Below are 20,039 nucleotides of genomic sequence, written 5' to 3' on the forward strand. Positions count from 1 at the left end.
AAATCTGGATCTATCTTCTTCTGCATCTCATATCTTGCAAAGTACATTCACTTATGCTTCACAACTAGTTAGATTCCTCACTTGTACTTATTCTTGGATTCGTACAAATCTGGAACCGACTCTCACCAAATAAGTGAATGTCTTCGCGCTATGAGGTCAATGTCTTCAAACTGATTTATCTTCAAAATCTTCTAAGAATGCATATGACCTCTTCCCTCCCCTCGCACCTCTAATGCTGTCACAGGTACATGTCCTTGGGAGAATCTCTTGGTTCTCATAGTCTGCATTCATTTGCAGAGTTCTTACAGCATCACATCAACTCTCCTGAAGCTAGTTCCTGTCTGACCAGCAAGAGGTAGCCATTCACAGTCTTGAAGCCATTCAGTCTGAATATAATGGCAACAGAGAAGTCAGCTAGAAAGGGCGGCAGGCAGCGCCATGGGGATACATCTAAGGATTTACCTCCTGATCTGTATGAACTATACAAGACAGATCCTGAAGAGAACTATGGTCAGTGCAAGACTCGAATCCAATGGATTCGAAGATATTGGGAGGAACAATGGTTCCAATACAGATTTGTGACTGCTGAATATGCTGAAAAGAACGCCATCAAGCGACCATGGGGAGATATTTTATACAAAAATCTGCAGCCCAAGTCCATGTAGCGACCAGACCTCAAATGGTCTGTGCTGCTGTGCACCAGTGTCATCCCTGGATCAGTAATGCTGACACGCACAGTACAAATGGAGGATTTATAACAGAGTAGCAATCACACACTTATTACATCGAATATCTCCGAAGAGATTAAGTATGATCAACATGGCTTAAGGCCATCTAATACGATAACAGCGGAAGACTTGGAAGATAAGTGAGTCCATCAACTCCAGCGACATCACTGAGTATAAGACCACGACCTAAGGCACCTTACTCGTCGTCTGAAAAGTCTGCAACATGAAACGTTGCAGCCCAGAAACGGGTCAGCACATAGAATATGCTGGCAATGTAACACATAGAGATTAATGAACAATAGTAAGGCTATACTACATGCATATTTGGCTGGTGGAAAGCTCTATGGTTACAATTTTGCGAAAAGCCAATTTTATCCTACTTCAAAGGAATAAATTTTATTTAACTATCATGGTGGTTGTGAAACATTGAGATGGTTGACAGCATCTCAATCCCAATTAAATGTCATCAATAACCCAACAAAATTAATTAGAAGTAACATAGTGATGAGATTCACATGACAATCCAAGTACTAGATACTCAAGATGTCCATAACCGGGGACACGGCTAACCATGATTAGTTTGTACACTCTGCAGAGGTTTGTGCACTTTTCCCCACAAGACTTGATCTCCTCCGTTGGATTACTCGCACTACATGGTGTTTGAGTAACGGATGACCAAGACACAGTCTTTCAGAAGTGTTTGCACCTTACGTATGGGTAGACAGTTACACCTACTTTCCCCTACATCTGCTAGTCTACCACTGTAAGAGTTCACACAACTTAATCAACTATGCTAGAGCCCATAATAGCTTGCGGCTGCACACGGAAGTTTCTAGCATGAATAATCTCATGATCCCTTTGAACCTGGGTGGCGGTCCAAAAGAAAAACAGGCAATCCTGGAATACCCAGGTACCTCAATCCACCCAGATGTGAGTTTTAGTTGCCACCTTAAGTAAACCATTATTAACAATCTCACATCTGTCATGAATTTCACTCAAACCCAATCCACGTCTACGAGCATAGCATGGCAATATAATAGCAAACGTAGAAGTAACTCCCAAGGGTTTGATAATAAAACAGGTAATAGGTTCTACCTCAACTACTTCCCAATACCCACAATTTAATTAGATCCTAATCATGCAATGTTTGAGGATAACAGATCTAATGCAATAAAAACTGGGTATGGAAGGTATATGATCAAAGTGTTACTTGCCTTGCTGATGATCCGCAAAACCTAGCGATTCGAAGTAACAAGCGGCACACTCCGGGTACTCTATCGCAAACAAACAAGCATACAATCAGTACTCATCTAATGCACAGGTAAAACTCGAATGAAAGATCCAACCAGAAAGTTCAGTCTAAGAACTCCGGTTTACAAAAAGAATCAACTCAAAAGAAGCAACGAAAGTCAAACGGCGAAAGAAAGTAGCTTCATTTACTAATCTGGATCTAGGTCAAATTTTACTGTAGCAAAAACTTGTTTGAGTAGGTTAAACGGAAAGAGAATTTCGAGACGAAACTCTAGGCGCTTGAATCGCCTGATTCCGATAAACGAGCGAGAAGTTAAACAAAATCGAAAATTCGATCAGAAATCGAATCTGAGATAATCGCAGAAAAATCCGACGAAAAAGAAAAACGGACGAACGGTTAAAGAACGGACGTTCGTTAATAGAGAAAAACCGACAAACGCGTTCGTTGAAACGAACGGTTCGGTGAACGCTCGCAAAATAATAAAACCGAAAAAAAACCGATCTAGGGTTTTTTTTAAAACGAAGGGTTTTTTTAACAAAAACCGGCAACGACGAACGGCAGCGAGGCAGTACCTCGTCGGGGCGGCTCCGGCGGGGCGCGGGGTGCGGGGGTGCGGGCGAGGGCGAGGGGCGGCGACTCCCGGCGGCGGCGGCGGCGGGCAAGTGCGGCGGCGGGGCTCGGCGAGTGCGGCGGCGGCGGCGGCGAGATGAGAGGAGAGAGGGGGGGTATATAAAGGGGGGGACCGGAGGCTTGGGGGAGGGGGCAAGCCGAGCGGCGGGGCTCCCGTGTCCATGGAGGACACGACGACGGCGGCGGCCGTGCGCGGAGAGGAGAGGGGCGCGGGGTGGGCCGGCGGCCTGGGCTCGGCCCAGCGCGGGCGCGCGCAGTTCTTTTTTTTTTAATAAGTTCCGCGAAAAATAATTTGTAGAGAAATAAATAAAAATCAGAAAAATATAAAATAAATTTTCCCCGTCTAGTTAGAAAATCTAGAATAGGGTGAACATTTTTTTAACACAAAATAAATATTTTGAAAAACATGCAATATTTTTAATGCAATAGAAATTGCAAATAAAATCCGAATAAATTCCAATAAAAGATTTTAACATTTTTCCTCCAGTATTTCAATGGTTTTGGAGAAGTCATATTTTCTCCTCTCGTTTGTTTTTAAAATGAAATATTTTTCCGGAGAGAAAATAATTAAAACCAAAATCCTCGTTTTATAATTTGACGAAAATCAAATATGAAAATTCAAGAAAATCCCCAACTCTCTCCGAGGGTCCTTGAGTTGCTTAGGATTTATCGAGGATTTGTCAAAATGCAATAAAACATGATATGCAATGATGATCTATGTATAACATACCAAATTGAAAATTTGGGATGTTACAGTCCAAGTCCGAAGCCATTGCTCAAGGCTTCTACCCATGCATGGTCCGAGGACCGCAGCCCAAGAATGCCGACCCATCCTCTCTGCTATGGTGTCGCGAGGACAATCTGTTCAAGCACAACTATAAGTTTGCAAAAGATTCTGCTGCTAAGAACAAGAAAGCATTTGGCTCGACTTCAACCCTGGTCCATCTGCTCCAAGGGCTGATGGCACCCGTGATGCAAATCCAAACGTCGTCGGCCCCTTCTATAACCTCGAAGGCCTCATCACTCACATAGTAGTACAAAGGGCCGCTGTGGATCACTCAGCTGATGACGCAGATTCTGATGAAGCGCCAGCTCCACCTAAGCTGCAGAAGAAAAATAAAACAAAGGCTTCAAAGCCCTCTGCCGCACCAAGAGCTTCGCGTGTGAAGCCATTGGCCTCTGTACCTCCTGAAGCCAATGTGCAATCTGAAGATCTTTCTCGTGTCTCCAAGAAGACAGAGAAGTCCAAGATGAAGAAGAAGCTCATCAAGAGTTATGCACAAGAACTGACCCCTGCTGCCGTTCTGCGCAATGAGGATGCCACCATTGATCTGTCAGGTGATGAAGATCTTGGTGATGATGCCCTTGAGCTACTAATCAAGAGCAAGCAAGAGGCGGAGATCTTCAACGATCTGCCCCTCTTTGATGTAGATATTCTGAATAACTTCATCGATGAATGGTTTGACAACCCGAGCCTCAGCATTGATGATCTTCAGCTCCCGGTGGACATAAGCGTCCACATTCCACGGAGCCATTGCTAATGAGCTAGCTCTGGCTCAGAAGATCGTCGAGCTGAAGAACAAAATTGATTATGAAAAGGCTAAATTCAAGAAGAACATGGCAAAGCTCAGTGTGGCTGATGTTCAAAGCTTCAAGCAGATGTTGCATGACCTCAAGGAAGAGTTTCAAAAGAAGCGTGAAGAAGCAAAAGGTTCAAGAGAGCGGATGAAATACTTCGCAGAAAAATGTGTTCACACACACAATGAGGCAGAAAAGCGCAAGGCTCTTGGGCGTCCAGGCATCGACCCCAAGATGGCTGCCAAACAGAAGAAGAAGCCTGCTGTGGCCCAAGCTGAAGCATCAAGGCAGGAATCACCTCGCTTTGTCTTCCCTGCCAGTATGACAGGCTCGAAGCCTAAGGTCCCCTCAGCAGCTTCAGAACTGAAGAAGACAAGGGCAGGTGAAGCCGAAGCCAAGAAGCGCAAGCACATGAATACTTCTGATGATGCTCCATCAAATAAGTCTTCCAAGAAGGATCGTGCTGCGGCCTCTGAGCCACTTGTTGTCGAGCCCATCTCAGTTGCTCGTCCTGCCTCCACCAACCAAGAGCGTCAACTTGTAGTCCACGAGCCTGCTTTCACAGAGGCTCCTGAAGATGAAGATGTTCTAGCTGTCGACCCCATCACAGCTGAAGACATTGGTCATGATGACAATGTAGAAGATGATGAAGTCCTTCCTCAGATCGAGCACCAACTGGTATCATCGTCTGTTCTCACGAATAGCGAACTCATTAGCATTGGTCGTCCTTTGACGCCAATTGCTCAGGATGCATCGTGGGCTGATCACCCTCAACAAGACACACCAAGTCAAGATGACACACCCAGTACTCCACCACCTCAAGTCACCACTCCGGTGCTTAACGATGACAATTACATGGTGCAGACCACTCCCTCACCACAGGCATCGCTAGCTTTCTGCAGGCTTCGCAAAGGCCCTAGCCCACAGGTCGCCATGTCGAGCATTCCGGAAAGGGAAGCGCCTCAAAACTCAGTAGCACGTCAAGTGTTTCCTGACACCACCCCTACCATGAATGTCTCTGAGTCCGAAGCCAAAGCTGCTGAAGACATTCCGGCTGCATCATCCGATGATAATCAAGAACAAGAGAAGAAGAAGAAAGAGTTGCCACACCCCCTGTCACTCAAGAAGTTGTTCTCGAGGAGAACGTGTCTATGCCCGACCCTCTTGCTACAGAAACGGAGGTTGAAAACATTGAGGCGGCCACAAACAACTCTGCTAAAGCCAATGACGTTGTCATGGCTGAAGACACCATGGTGCCTGAAGCTAATGTTGCGCCTGAAGCTAGTGTGCAACCTGAAGCCACTGTCAATGCCGAAGCTACTGTACCACCCCAAGGCCTCACACTATTGAGCAATCATATGATCGCGGCCAACTTGTCACTGTCCGATGGCCTGTTCTGGTTCCTCCCACTGCTCCCGGACCACAATATGAATACCATGTGGAGCAAAGGCCTCAGGTCCAGAAGCAAAAGCCCAGATTGCCAAGGTTTCCCGGTGCTGCGACATCGCCAGGATCGTTCAGTGTAAACAGCTTCAGCGCACACAACACATTCTTTGACAGTGCCAAGAACCCGTACTCGAAGCCAAAGATCTCATTTGATCGCTTCTGGAGCTATCAGCAGCGCAGTTATTACTCATGTATCTTATACAATCAAGGGCGAATCTTTCCTCACATGCGTCTGGATTGTGAAGCCATTGCTGGTCTGCCCTGCTTGGAAGAAGCTCTAGACTGTTTCAGAGATGCTGGCCTTCTGCAGTTCGTAACTGACAAAGAGCATTGGAATGAGGAGCTTCTGCTGCAATTCTATGCCACTCTTCACATTCGTGGCTACAATAGGGATCCGAAGACTTGGGTCCTTGAGTGGATGACAGGTGATGTGCATCATGAAGCTAAAGCTCAAGATATCATTGAGCTTACTTCCCTGCCCACTCTAGGCGAGCTCTATGAACCTGGTTGTGAGCTACACAGGAATGCATTGGAGAGCATATTTCAGAAGCCTGAGCCCAACATGAGTCAGATGCTCAGCATGATGAAGCCACTGCCACAAGATGCTGAATATCCTAAGGAATTCTTTGTCAAAGACCTCGATTATCTGCCCCGTACCATTTATCACATTGTAAGGCGAACTCTATGGCCCGTCAAAGGACATTCTCCTCCAACCAAGCTTGAAGGCACGATGAAGACATTGGTGTTCTATATTCTCAATGGCATCAGCTTCAATGCTCAAGATTTCTTCATCAGGCAACTTGCAACATCTGGAGTTGATCCTAAGGAATTCTTTGTCAAAGACCTCGATTATCTGCCCCGTACCATTTATCACATTGTAAGGCGAACTCTATGGCCCGTCAAAGGACATTCTCCTCCAACCAAGCTTGAAGGCACGATGAAGACATTGGTGTTCTATATTCTCAATGGCATCAGCTTCAATGCTCAAGATTTCTTCATCAGGCAACTTGCAACATCTGGAGTTGATCTATTTGGCTTGAAGTTTTATGCTCCATGGGTGATGCGCTTAATCAAGCTTCACTCTTCTGTCAACTATCAGCCCTCAGCGCACAACCATCTTATCTTCTTGCCTGAGGTTGATATGTCTATCGAAGCCATCTACCCTGAGCCTGCCAAGTAACCACTTTATCTTCATAACGTTGATCATCAGAGCTTCACGCAACCAATTGAAGGGGTTCATGTTCCAAATGCTGCCACTCCTGCTTACCCTCCGGCTGGAAATACACGTGCACCTCATCGTGCAAACACTGAAGCCACTGAAAGCACCATTACTCAAAGGCCTCGGAAGCGATCTCATGTACTCAATGACCGAGAGCTTCTTGTGGCCTTACATCAGAAACAAGATATGCACCATGACTGGCTAAAGCGTCAGATGCAGAGCCTCTTGGTGGATGTTAATCGCATTCCCAATCTTGCCACCAAGAACGCATTCGTATCACATGAAGCCTGTCGAAGGTCTTGGAAGAGTCTGACTTTGCTAAGCTCTGAAGACGATCTTCGCGAAGACGGCTTCACAGAGCGCTTCAAATTTGATTCCACGCCTCCTCGGAATGTCGTCTTGCGTCGTACTCCTTCCTTAGAAGACTCGGAGTATTCATCTTTGGCTGCAACTATTGTTGCGAGAGTCGTCGATGATGAAGATGATGTCACTTCACCAACCATGACTTTGCCGCGTATCGACACTGCACCAGGCCCCTCTGCACCACTGAACTCCAACGTCGACCCTGCACCTTCATCTACTCCTGATGGGAACGAGTAGATGCTCTATGTCTTCAAACCTTTTTGGTCCTTACTGACAAAAGGGGGAGAAGCATATGAGTTGATAGTCTTCAAGCGGGTCCATATGGGTGGTTGCTATATCTTTTTGCCAAGTGATTACAACTCTCGTTTTTGATACATTTGGTTCTTTGGGTTGTAACACTTAAACTTGATGGTCGTCTGCTACTTTGTCTGCTATTCTGTGATGCGATGATAAATTCCGCATGAAGTCATTCCGCAGACGTCCATTTTTCATTTAGCATGTCATTATCTTCGTCTTATCTCTATATGCATGATGAATTGTCTTCAAAAGTTGAAGAGGATCTCCACAAAGCAAAACCTGCCATGTGCATTTGCATTCAAAAGCAAACTACTTATATGCACATCTTCAGGGGGAGCCTTTTGCTACTTATGAAGACAATGCCTTAACCATTACAATTTCACATGCTTTTATCCCCGTTGAAAACTTCAACCAGTTTGTCATCAATCACCAAAAAGGGGGAGATTGTAAGTGCATCTAGTGCCACCCCTAGTTGGTTTTGGAGTATTGACGACAAACTTGGTTGAGGGACTAATGTGTTTGTGAGAATTGCAGGATAACATAGGTAGTAGTCCCTCATTGATTCGGTTTACCTACCGGAGATGACCCCTAAAAATGTGTGAAGACATTGAAGACAATGGTGGTATGTGAAGATATTCACAACAAAGATTGCGACTCGAGAAGACATTTACGTGAAGACTATGGAGTGCGAAGACATAGTTGTTTCGTAGTTTCCTTTTCTTCTTTGTTGAGTCATAGGAACCATCGCACTGTTAAGTGGGGTCCAAGTGAACAAAGTCAGAGTGACTGAAGTGATGCTCAACCAAATCATATGTCTTCGAGTGAAGACAATGAGAGCAAGTCTTATCCAGAGCTGGATGAGTCAGCTTTAGTTGTAACCCAGGTCAAGCTGCCGCGTGTGTTCGAAATTTGACCGTTGGACATGTGTCCGTTCCTTAGTGACCCAGGGTCATTTCGGACAAATCAGGTCGGGTTGCCTCCTGGCTATAAATAGCCCACCCCCTATACCATAAATTGGTGGCTGCTCAGAGTTAGTGCACGACTTTTGTCGTTTAAGAGCAACCCACCACCGAAGCATTTGAGAGAGAGATCCTTGCGAGGACAAAGCCCAAAACACCCAGAGCCAAAGAGTGTTAGGCATCACTGAAGTCTTTCTATCTGCGTGACCTGAAGACTTGTTACACTTGAGGACTGTGAATCCTCCAGCCGGTTAGGCGTCGCGTTCTGAGCATCCAAGAGTCATTGTGGATTGCCGGTGAACGAAGTCTGTGAAGGTTTGGAAGTCTACCTTGAAGACTTACCAGAGTGATTGGGCGAGGACTAAGGCTCAAGGGAAATAAGGTGAAGACGCGGTCTTCTGAGTTAAAACTCAGCCTCCCTAACCAGACGTACAGTTGTCACAGCAACTGGAACTAGTCCAACAAATCCCTGTCCTCACCGAGCAACCGGTTCTATCTCTTCCCTCCCTTTACTTACAGTTTGTCTTCATGAAGTCATTGCCTGCTTACTTGATCTATTTGACTTCACTGTGTGACGACTATTGTTGTTTGGCTTCATACTATCTTCCATCCTGATCTATACTACCTACCTGCTAATAGTCTTCGTGCTTTCACTTCATTACTTACTTGACTATGGCTTGTCTAGTGTAGTCTATCTTCCGCTACATATGAATAGGTTCATTTCTATTGTTTGTCTTCAAAGCCCCCGTGTTTTGAAGACTTTCATAAAAATCGCCTATACACCCCCCTCTAGTCGATAACTAGCACTTTCAGAACCACACTGTTAGCCACTCATCCACACCACACAACCACCACAGCATTACCATGCGGCTATATCCTAAAACAAATGACTGAACACTACTGCTTAAATCCAGATTGACATACAGAGCAACTAAAACGAGTACAACGCAGATTACAGATAACACATCGCCAAAAGGCAACCTCTAACAAACATCAGCAACAAGCTCTTGGTCAGCAATGCCCATCCAGTGTGCTGAGTGAAAACCTTAGACGCAACCTCTGCTTAAGGCCCTATTTGTTTCGGATTCTGGGACCGGATTCAGCTTTGCTAGTGAAGCTGAATCTGGAATCTGAAACAAACAACTATTTAAAATCAGCTTTGCCAGTGAAGCTGAATCTGGATTTGGGCAATTTTTAGTGCAATTTCCTGAAGGGAAACACTTCCCTACAGTCGTCTGAGGAGAGGCACTCATCAGACCAGTTAGAAGCCGTCAATAAGTATTTTATCTCACGGCTGAGAGATATACTCAAATCATGCGCCAAATACTAACCTCTTGATTTTCTGGCCCACCCCCGTAATCCCTCCCTGATTAATTGGCCGAAATAACTCTCCACATATCTCCTGCCAGTTCCGTTGCCGAGCTCGCCATGCCCTACGCTGCCCCTCTCTCTCTCTCCCCCGGCATGAATTCCTGGCCATCCCATCTACTGCCTCCGTTCCATCTCATCGGTGCGTCATCTCGCCCGTCGTCGGCGCGGGGACTGACCGACCACCTGCTCACGGACGAGCTTGTAAACTTCCACGCAGCCGAGAACTCCACCAAGATCGTCTGAACCACCTTGCCGGAGGGCCGTCTGGTTTGGGAACGAGGTCGGCAAGGATAGGCTCTCACGACATGCAGGAGGGTGACTTATCATGCGATGTTGTATCTCAGCAAGTCAACATCACATGCGCAAGTAGGTGACCAGGGTGAAGCATATGTGAGTCTCGAATGATGCATTAGATTGAATCTGGATTGCACGTATCCTTCATTCATCATGAATGAATGGAGGATTAAAGTCTGTATTTTTCTTTTCTCCATCAGGATATTTTTATTATTTTAAGAGTTCTTCTCCATATCGTTCTTGGATTTGTTCATCAAACTATGTTAACACCGTTGCATGAATATGTCTCGGATTGCAGGAAGCACAGAAGAAGCTAATAAGATGTAGCACGTCTTTCCACAGGCCACGGGGCGAGAGACAAGGTCTTGGCACTTTTCCGTGCAGTTCGTGTCACTGCCCTCAATGGTGCAGTGCTTCAAGATCACCATGAAAGCAAATTGTCCGCTTAATTGAGACAAATGTTTCACCGTTGTGAAAACATATTCCCATGCAGTCTATTTTTTTTCCATTTTGATGTAAACAAATATATGCTTGTATGGAAGTAGTTCTCTGATATATGAAAATGTAGTATCATAATGATTTAGGAACAAAATGTATATCGTTGGAGAAAATCCTGATCATATGCATCATTTTTTGTTGTATGGAAGCAAATCTTAAATTTTTTTAGATGCAAGTTCCTAATTCTTCGGAAGCAAATTCTCATTTCTTAGGATGCAAATACCAAATTCTTTGGAAGCAAAGTCCCAACTTAATCGATGCAAATACCAAATTCGATGACGTTGCCAGCTTGTCCCCTACGTCGCCGTTTGCTGTTGTCAAGCCTACATTTGTGAGCAATTTTGGTTGTTGTGACCGTAGAAGCAATTTATATGACCTGTTGAAACTATTTAGTTCTAAATAGATCGAAGCCATCACTCGTTACAATGGATGCAATATTTTATGGACGGCTGAAATACACAAATTCTAACTAGATCAAAATGGTTGCCGGTTGCCATGGAAGCACTTTGTGCAATCGACCGAAGCACAAATTTCAACCAGATGGGAAATAATCTCCCGTTGCTTCGGAAGCAAATTCTAGTAAGTAGTATTGAATGGAAACAAATTTGTATCTTGTCGAGAGCTCTATTATATGGTACACTCGAAATAATTTTCTAGTCGATTGAAACTTGTTTTTCTTTGCATACACTGGACACAAATACAATCAAACTAGATCGAAGCAATCGTCAGTTGCTGTGGAAGCAAAAAATTTGGCTGACTGAAGCAAACAAATTCTAACCCGATGGAAGCATATCTTTCCATGGAAACAATTTCATAGGCTGGCCGGAAGAAAGGGTCAAGTGTACACCGCAATTGAAGTTTCATCCGAAATAAGGATTGGAAACAAATTGTATGGAAGCAAATCGCATGCATGAAAAGCATGGCGCCTAATCAATTTGACATGCCCTGATTGATGGTAGTAGTTTTTAGGAAATAAACTGGTCGCAATTAGTGCGGAATCACGCATGCGGCATGCAAATTATGGTGCTAAGCGTGGGGCTGTGCATGCTGGATCCGATGGTCGTCATGGTTCTCATCCTACGGTGGATAACTAGTCTGACTATGATACAATGCATGGGACCAGTAGTCTCATCCCTAGTGCCTCCTTTCCTGAAGCACCTTAAAGTGTACTTCGGTGGTGCCAGTGAAGCGAATTCATAAAAGAAGCGCCACGCCGTGATGTCGTTGTTGTTCTCTTAGTTTGTGCAGACCAGCCTAGAGATTAATCCAAACCGAAACCTGATACTTATCTTCCCATAATCTAGTACTAATCCCATTACCTATTTCTTTTCTACAAAAAGCTAAAGTTTTTCCTTTCATCAGCCCCTGCAAGAAATGGGACACACCCATTATCTTGTTGCACAAAGAGCGAGTACAACTCATAACATGTTTTCCTTTGCTCAGCCCCTGCCAGAAATGGGATACACCTGCTTTATTCTTGCACAAAGAGACACTCCTAACATTGGCATTGAATGTTAAATTGTATAGTCTGCAGTAATTAACATCTAAAATGGATTATCCCTAACCCCCTTTACTCAGCAAGGATAAATTCATTACATGTAATAAGTGTCCCACCCCTAAACCACAATAATCTGGTTTGAAATCCTAGTTGCCGGTTAACTACTCCTACATGATACTTGTTGTCACAATCATCCTCTTTGCCACAACAGCCTTTTCCCAAAGAACATCTATTAATTGCCGAAGCAGGTTTCGACTTTGTTTTCCTAATGTAACTGGTACAGGAAAAGAACGTCATTTACATCTATGTCCTCATGTGACTGCTGATTATATTGGTTTGGTCAAACGAGTATAGTTCAGTGTGTCCTTCTAGTCGTTTGACCAATATCATACCAACTGAGCAAGTTTATAAATAAGTCCCAGGAGTACAAACACATAGCGTCCAGGTCCGTCCGCATCAATAATTTGAGGTTATATGCAACCGGTATTTGACGGCCATTGTTGAACATGTGTACATGTACGTAGGTCTGGGTTCTGTATGTAGTACCTGTAGTATCTGTCTTCCTCTGTATGTACGTGTATCTTAGGAGACAAGATACCGGTCGCACCCCTTGTACCTATATATATGTGCCTAGTGCACGATCAATTAATTATCGATGCACCAAATCATTCTCTACATGGTATCTATCGCAAGTCGATCCTCCAGCTTCCGCTAACCCTAGCCGCCGCCGCCACCCCAAGCAGCCGCCACCACCCCTCCTCCCCGCGCGCCACCTCCCCACCGCGCGCCTCCACGCCGCACCGCCCCTTCCTGCCGCGCCGCCTGCCTCCTGCCGCCGCGCCGCCTCTCCTTAGCCGCGCCGCCTCCCTCCCCACGATCTCATCGCCATGTCCTCCAACGCCTCCACCTACTCCAACCCCTTCGCTGTCGACCCTGCCGAGATCCGCGACATCAACGTCCATGCACGCGTCCCCGTGACCCTCGACGCCTCCAACTCCACGTACTTCGCGTGGAAGACGTACTTCACGCTGCTCTTCCGCGAGAACAATCTCGTGGATCACGTGGATGGCACCGTGGATTCCTGCACCATGGTGGCCGACGCCGAGTGGACCGCGATCGACGCCACGATCATCCGGTGGTTCTTCACCACCATCTCCAAGGACTTGTTTCACACGGTCGTGAGTGCCGGCGACGACGCCCGCGCCCTGTGGGTCAAGCTGAACGGCCTCTTCACCGACAACCAGCTTCAGCGCCGCATTTTTTTGCAGCAGGAATTTTTTGACTGTCACCAGGATGAACAGTCCATTGATGACTACTGCCGCCACCTGAAGACGTTGGCGGACGAGCTCCGTGACATTGGAGCCAAGGTGGACGACGACCTCCTCCTCAGCACGCTCACCGCCGGCCTCAACGAGGACTTCGGCAACGCCGCCTCTAACCTCACCTTGATGCCGGAGCCCTCCTTCCCCAAGTTTGTGGCGTACTTGAGGTTGGAGGAGCGCCGGATGAAGGGGGTCAAGAAGCATGTGCAGCACCACGCCCTCGCCGCCGGCACCTCCCGCGGCGCCCCTCCACCGACCGCCCCACCCGCGCCGCGCCAGCAGCCGCCGCCACCAGCGCCTCCGGGGTACTTCCCCTCCCGCCCGCGCCTCCCGCCCCTCCCGCTGCCCCCCAGCAGCCGGGTGGCGGGCGCCGCGGCAACCGCCGCGGGGTCGGCCGCAAGCAGCAACAGGTGCCGGGGGGGCCGTCAGCAGCAGCAGGTGACTCCCCCATGGACGTACGGCACCAACCCGTGGACCGGCGTCGTCCACGCCTACTCCATGCCGGTCCCTCGGGCTCCGGCTCCGGGCATCCTTGGGCCCCGCCCGGCGGGTCACCAGGCCCTCTTCGCCGCGCCGACCCATGGGACCGCGCCCTCCTACGGCGCCGCCGCCGCCGCTCCGACCTTCGGGGCTGCTCCCGCGCCGGCCTACGGAGGAGTCTACCCTCCTCAGGCGCCGCCGCCGTGGGACCCGACCTTGCTCGCCGCACTGCACTCCGCCCCGTCACCGAGCTCCTATGGTGGCGGTGGTGACTGGTACATGGACTCGGGTGCCACTGCTCATCCCGGTAACCTCACATCTGCCACTCCCGTTCATACTCCCACCCGTATCACCGTTGGTAACGGTTCCTCCCTACCCATTACTCACGTCGGTCATATGTCTTTTCCTTCTACTTCTACTCCTGTGCATATGTCTAATGTTCTTGTGTCTCCTGACTTAGTCACTAATCTTGTTTCCGTTCGTCGCCTTGCTCGTGAGAATCCTATAACTGTTGAATTTGACGATATCGGTTTTTCTGTGAAGGACGCCCGTACACGGATGGTGCTCCACCGATGTGATAGCCCGGACGAGCTTTATCCAGTGCATCCCTCCGGCGCCACCACCACCCGTCGCCCCGCCGCCTTCGCCGCCAGTGTCGATCTTTGGCATGCCCGTCTCGGTCATCCCAACTCCACCGCTATGCGTCAGATTCTTCACAGTTTTTCTTTCTCATGTAATAAAATCGACGATCACTCTTGCGAGGCTTCCCGTCTTGGCAAGCACGTTCGTCTTCCCTTTAGCGAGTCTACAAACATTTCCACCTTTCCGTTTCAGTTGTTGCATAGTGATGTTTGGACGTCCCCGGTTGCTAGCAACACAGGCTATTTATACTATCTGCTGATATTGGATGATTTTACTCATTATGTGTGGACCTTCCCTCTCCGTCGCAAGTCCGACGCTCTTGCCACACTCACCACTTTTTATTCATATGTCACCACACAGTTCGGTCGTCCTATTCTCGCCTTGCAAACTGACAACGGCAAGGAATTTGACAACGTCGCCGTCCGCAATTTCTTGCGTCCCACGGCACCATCTTTCGCCTCACCTGCCCCTACACGTCTCAGCAGAATGGTCGCGCCGAGCGCGTCCTTCGCACGCTTAACGACTGTGTCCACACGTTGCTCTTCCACTCCTATGTGCCTCCTCGGTTCTGGCCGGACGCGCTCGCGACCGCCAACCTCCTCATTAACATTCGCCCCTGTCGTTCCCGCTGGAACTACACCCCTCACCAGCTCCTCTTCGGTGCGGTTCCATCTTATGATGGTCTTCGCATTTTCGGGTGTCTCTGTTATCCTAGCACCGCATCCACTGCTCCTCACAAACTCGCGCCCCGGTCCCTTCCTTGCATCTTCCTTGGCTATCCTCCCAACACCAAAGGTTACCGGTGCTATGATCCAGTCTCCCACCGCGTTTTCACTTCGCGGCATGTGTACTTTGATGAGCTCGTGTTCCCGTTTCAGCAGGTACCATCACCTTCGGCGTCTCCTGCGGCGCGGTTCGCCCCTGCCTCCACCTTTGGCGGACCGCCCAGCCGCGCCCCGGGTCCGGCCCTGCCCGCGCTCCCCGCGCCGGCGGCCCCTGCCACGGCCCCCGACGCAGCGGCCTCCTCGGCCGCCCCCGCGGCCCCCGACGCCGTGGCCCCCGTCGCCGTGGCCCCCTCGGCCGGCCCCACCGCGGCCCCCTTGGCGGCTCCCGCCGCCACGGCTGCACCCCCCCGGTGTGGTCACTCGGGCTCGGACTGGGACCCTGTGTCCCAGCACGCGCTACCCGTCGGACGAGTACGCATGCGCGGCTTCTACCTCGACGCCGTCACCGCTCTCCACCTCCGCTCGCGTAGCCCTTCGGGATCCGAACTGGCTAGCTGCGATGCGCGAGGAGTTTGACGCCCTGCAGCGCAACCGTACGTGGCAGCTTGTCCCGCGGCCACCCCGTGCCAATGTCATCACTGGCAAGTGGGTCTTCCGCCACAAGACTCGTCCCGACGGTTCTCTCGAGCGCTACAAGGCGCGTTGGGTGGTGCGTGGTTTTCGCCAGCGCGCCGGCGTGGACTTCACCGACACCTTCGCCCCGGTTGTTAAACCAGGCACGATTCGCGCCGTTCTCCAGCTTGCTGTTTCTCGCGCCTGGCCTGTTCACCAGCTCGATGTGTCTAATGCTTTCTTGCATGGCCATCTCGACGAGCAGGTGTTCTGTCAGCAGCCGACTGGTTTCGTCGACACCGACTATCCGGACCACGTGTGCCTGCTCTCCCGTTCTCTCTAGGGGTTGAAGCAGGCACCTCGGGCCTGGTACCAGCGGATCGCGGCCTTCCTCCAGCAACAGGGGTTCCGGTCCACACGGTCCGATGCCTCCCTGTTTGTCTACCACCAGGGCCACGCCACCGCGTACCTCCTCCTGTACGTCGAGGACATCATCCTGACTGCGTCCTCGCCAGCGCTTCTTCAGCAGATCACAGCTCGCCTCGGCACCGAGTTCGCCCTCAAGGACTTGGGGGCTTTTCACTACTTCCTCGGCATCGAGGTAGTGCGCCGGGCTACTGGTTTCTTTCTGCACCAGCAGAAGTACGCCTATGAGCTTCTGGAGCGCGCAGGCATGCTTAATTGCAAGCTTGCTTCCACGCCTGTCGATACGAAGGCTAAGGTGTCCGCCGTCGAGGGCTCTCCGGCGTCCGACGCTCCTTTCTACCGCTCCATCGTCGGTGCGCTTCAGTATCTCACACTGACGCGTCCGGACATTCAGTATGCTGTCCAGCAGGTGTGCCTTCACATGCATGCTCCTCGTGACACCCATTGGGCTCTCGTGAAACGTATACTTCGATACATACGTGGCACCACAGCCATGGGTCTCACCCTGACGGCCTCGCTTGACACCAGCCTTGTCGCCTACTCCGACGCCGACTGGGCTGGGTGTCCCGACACTCGACGCTCCACTTCCGGCTACTGCGTCTACCTCGGGCCCTCTCTGATTTCGTGGTCGTCTAAACGACAACCCACGGTCTCACGATCGAGCGCCGAGGCCGAGTATCGGGCCGTGGCCAACGCCGTCGCGGAGTGTTCCTGGCTACGACAGCTCCTCCAGGAGTTGCTATGTGAGGTCACCAAGGCGACGCTCGTCTACTGTGATAACGTCTCCGCGGTGTACCTCGCTGCCAACCCTGTCCATCACCGACGGACGAAGCACATCGAGCTCGACATCCACTTCGTCCGGGAGCACGTCGCACTTGGTCGTGTTCGTGTTCTACATGTGCCCACCGATCAGCAGTTCGCCGATGTGATAACGAAGGGACTACCCACTTTGACTTTCGAGGGTTTTCGGTCCAGTCTTTGCGTCACTGGCGATGCTTCGACTGCGGGGGGGGGGGGGGGGGGGGGGGGTGTTGAACATGTGTACATGTACGTAGGTCTGGGTTCTGTATGCAGTACCTGTAGTATCTGTCTCCCTCTGTATGTACGTGTACCTTAGGAGACAAGATACCGGTCGCACCCCTTGTACCTATATATATGTGCCTAGTGCACGATCAATTAATTATCGATGCACCAAATCATTCTCTACAGCCATAATGTATAGTGCACTGTCATGTATAGTACACTTAAATAACTCGTTGCAAGTTGCAAGAGCATGAAGCCAGTTAACTTACTGGATTTGCCTCCTATATCTCATACGGCAGAACCTTGAGCATATATACATGTGTGTGTGTGTGTTTTGCCGAAAAATCGTATATAAATGCGCGGATGAAGAAGCACGGCCTTGAATATGTACAAGAAAAATGGAACTCTGTTCTGTCATGTTAGGATACAAATCTCCTCAACGTATGTAGATTACGTTTATATTGTTACTTGTACGCTAGTAGGATAATGGGATGAGTTTCCCTTCATCTGCCTGGCCCAAGGCAGCTTGCTGTCTTCCCAATCTATCTGAATTTCAGAGAGGAGACACACAGACGCTGGTCGCTTTTCTCCTAACTAGATGATCCGTTGCGGTACAAAGGCCGGCAGCAAGCCAAATATTGTAAGAGTGGTGATAGAAAAACTCAGACACAGATTGAAATAATGAGTATTTTGCGCCGATGGTGCAAAGGACGAGAGCAACCTAGCATTGAAAACCATGCACGTAAGAATATTTAGACACTGATTGGAAGATAAGGAAATAGATACTAAGGTATAATGTTGATACACAACGTTACAATTTATGGTAGCTTATTTACATTGTTTTTAGTAAGCAAGCTACATAAGTAGAGATGCATCATATAGATAGGTTTGGTCATCTCTCTTACGATGAGTGATATACGCAGTGATGAACATCAAGTAGAATCATCGTTGCATGTGTAATCGGTACCGAAAATGACTTCATTGTCTAAGCAACTCTTCATGGCGGGTGTGTTCGATGGGCTGCCAATGCCAAAAGCAGAAATGCCTTCCATATCATCATCCAGTCCCCAATAATACATTTTTTAATAGAATGCCGTTTGATTGTAATCGTATCGTTGAGGAGCTCTGCAAGATATCTTATTTGCGATAGAGTATGGTTAAAATCGATGTCTTCGGGTGTTGATCCTGTTATGAAGTTGGTATCTCTTATATGGTAAAGTTCTTTCACTGTCATGCGATCCCTGCCCGGAATACTGCACCAACTGCTGCTTAGATAGTCCATTATTACTTATTTTCTTTAAGCTCCTGTTTTAGAGATTTATTTTTTTGTTGAACCAGCTGGAACTAATCATAGTTGAAGTCTTGCACCACTTTGTTGTAAGAGACTTCCATAAACCTAATAGCTTCATTTTCCAGCCGATCTTCAGCTTCTTCGAGATTTTCGTAGACATAGATGGATATTGATTTCCTTGAAAGTTCATTTCTTAGTTGGTGCTTAGATGGACATAACTGAATGGTTGCGTCGACACCAACATTCCTTTACTTTCTGTGTTGAGTACACTACGATTTGGAAGGCCAATATGTTGCATCATAGCATCCAAAAGCATTTTTGTTGGGATCCTAACTTGTTCCAACACTTTTGACCCGTTGCACAGCTGATGCAAAAAGCAAGAGCGAACCAAGCATTCAAACCATGCAAATAAGAGTGGTTTAGAGATTGATAATAAAATCCTTAAAGCATAAAGAAATAGATACTTAGGTATAATTTTTATAGAGAACACTATATATTACTCCCTCTGTTCCTAAATATAAGATGCTTTGACAGTTCAAATGACCACATCGACTAAGTAGCTCTTCATGGTAGGTGTGTCCAGTGGGCTGTCATTGGCGAACACACGAATCCATATGACCAAACTCGTTGTCTAAGCTCTCAAAATGTCTTCGGATTGTAAAGTGTATCGTCAAGGTGCTCTACAATATATCTTACTTACGTCGCCTTCAGTTGATTCCAAAATGAAATTGGTATAGATTATACTGAAAAGCACTAAAAAGAGTTGAATATATTAGCACCAAAGTAAGTTAATATGTAGCAAGCATAAAAGTCTTCTCACTGATTATCTTTAACCATCATGTAACACAATCACCTAAATCACTAAACTCCCTGGGGTTAAAACTCCTCGGAACGACTATTTCTGACATCAGTTTTGACACTTTCCTCTCATGTTTTTTTAAAAGCACTCGTCCCTCCCAAGTGCGATGGCCCGTTTTGTTGGAGTGTGAAGTTTGTGTGCTTGGGCACCATGGTGCCCTTAAAAAAATGCAAAACCATATTTAAAAGTAAAAAAATCGAAAATAATTCTGTGGAAACTTCCATGTATTCACTACGGATCCATGGAATTTTGTTTCAAAAAGAAATGTAATTTGAAAGCTATACAAAAAAACAAAATTCCGTCCCATTTGAAAATACATATTTGTCTTTTTTTACACTACGTGGGAAAGCAAAATGTTATAATTTTTTGCACACATATAGTATATATGTGTGTGTGCGTGTTTACAAAAGGTTTCAATTTTTTTTGAGCTGTAAAAAATGATTTTTTTAACAGGCACCATGATGCCCGTGCACATCTGGCAATATCGGTTTGTTGGGAGTGCGGAGGAATGGCACTCGGGCGCGTT

Source organism: Aegilops tauschii, chromosome 5 (assembly GCF_002575655.3).
Source record: "Aegilops tauschii subsp. strangulata cultivar AL8/78 chromosome 5, Aet v6.0, whole genome shotgun sequence".
In the NCBI taxonomy this organism is placed as follows: domain Eukaryota; kingdom Viridiplantae; phylum Streptophyta; class Magnoliopsida; order Poales; family Poaceae; genus Aegilops; species Aegilops tauschii.